Consider the following 1,708-nt stretch of genomic DNA (forward strand, 5'->3'; position numbering starts at 1 on the left):
GGACCTTATCCTTGGATTATTTACAATATAATAGATTAGGAAATAAATACATTCATGAAATAACTGGTGAAATATAGAGTGAATCCATGCTCTCAAGCTACAGATTTTGTACACACATGCACAGTGAATGCAGCAGAAAAGGTAGTATGAAATGAGGTTAACCTGGAAAAAGAGTTTAAGAGTAGTATTTTCCTTCCAACTTTCATGATGAGTGATTTTAAATTTTGTCATAAAAATTCAAAATGACATCAAACATAAAATGGAAACTGTTAAACTAGAATAAATCATTTTATGTATTTTCTTTTATACTTATCTCTGAATAAAAGATACTCAATAAATGGTAGTTGTCATTACTATATGATATTTTCAATGGAAAACAGAGAGAAAATTCCTGTAGGTAAGGAAAGAATATTTGAAGAATAAATGATGTTTTATAATTATATAAATGGCATATATTATCATCTTATAATTAGGCATTGACGATCTTCTTTTGGCTGAAACTCAATCTGATGTGGTATAAAAAACTGTACTGTGGGCGGTGGCAGCAGTTGGGAGGTGGGGGGAGGGCCGAGGCAGATGGGAGGAACATCAGCGCTGGGCATCCCACTTCTGGAAGCTTCTCGGTGTATCACACAGCCAGTGGGCACCTGGCGGGCGGCCGCCTTGCAGCTAAGATGCCCAAGAGGAAGGTCAGCTCCGAGGAGGTGATGGCGAAGGAGCGCCCCAAGAGGAGATTGGTGAGGATGTCAGCCGAATCTGCTCCTGCAAAAGTGGAGACGAAGCCAAAAAAGGTGGGGGGAAAGTATAGTATTCAGACAAGTGCAAACAAAGGGGGAAAAGAGGAGCAAAGGGAAAACAAGCTAAAGTGGCTAACCAAAGACTTATACCTGCAGAAAATGGAGAAACTAAAAATGAGAGTCCAGTCTCTGATAAAGCAGAAGAGAAAGAAGCCAAGTCTTAATTAATACCATATATCATGTGTTATCAGTGGTCCTTGTCTCCCTTCTTGTATAATCCAGAGGAACATTTTTTTTTCAAAGATTTTATTTATTTATTCATGAGAGAGAGGCAGAGAGAGAAAGAGAGAGAGAGAGAGAGAGGCAGAGACACAGGCAGAGGGAGAAGCAGGCTCCATGCAGGGAACCCGATGTGGGACTGGATCCCAGGTCTCCAGGATCAGGCCCTTGGCCGAAGGCGGCGCTAAACCGCTGAGCCGCCAAGGCTGCCCCCAGGGGAACATTTTTTTAAACTGTTTTGTAGATGTAAGTTTTTTAGTGGCTCTAGAATCATTTTTAAGAAGGAGAGAATTCCACCTCATCCCATTTTTTAAGTGTAAATGCTTTTTTTTTTTTTTTTTTTTTAAGAGGAGAAATCATTTGTTGGTTGTTTCATTTTTGGTACACCCCCAAATAGTGGGATATTGAATATGAGAGGCTTTGATTGTCATGGGTGTTCTCTTAACATCCCATGGACAGGGTAGTTTTTATGTCCTATAATACCAAGCATACTAAATGGCAATTTGGAGTCAGTCGTGCATTTACTGTCTTGGGCATTTTAAATTACTTCTATCCTCGAGCTGTTTTCAATAGAATTGTTTCCTAAAGAAAGCCACTTCTTGATCTTGGCTCTCCCTGTCAAAATTTTGTGGACTCTGAAACATCTTAGTCGTGGTAGTCCAGTTTTACTAGTGACTTAGTTAATGTGATGT

At 39.6% G+C, this 1,708-nt stretch overlaps 1 pseudogene; it reads left to right on the forward strand.

Annotated features, from left to right (window-relative positions):
• Positions 1 to 633: 633 nt before the first annotated feature.
• LOC144320072 (non-histone chromosomal protein HMG-14 pseudogene) lies at positions 634 to 1,062 on the forward strand (annotated as a pseudogene).
• Positions 1,063 to 1,708: the final 646 nt, after the last annotated feature.

The sequence above is a fragment of the Canis aureus genome, chromosome 9, assembly GCF_053574225.1.
Source record: "Canis aureus isolate CA01 chromosome 9, VMU_Caureus_v.1.0, whole genome shotgun sequence".
In the NCBI taxonomy this organism is placed as follows: Eukaryota; Metazoa; Chordata; class Mammalia; order Carnivora; family Canidae; genus Canis; species Canis aureus.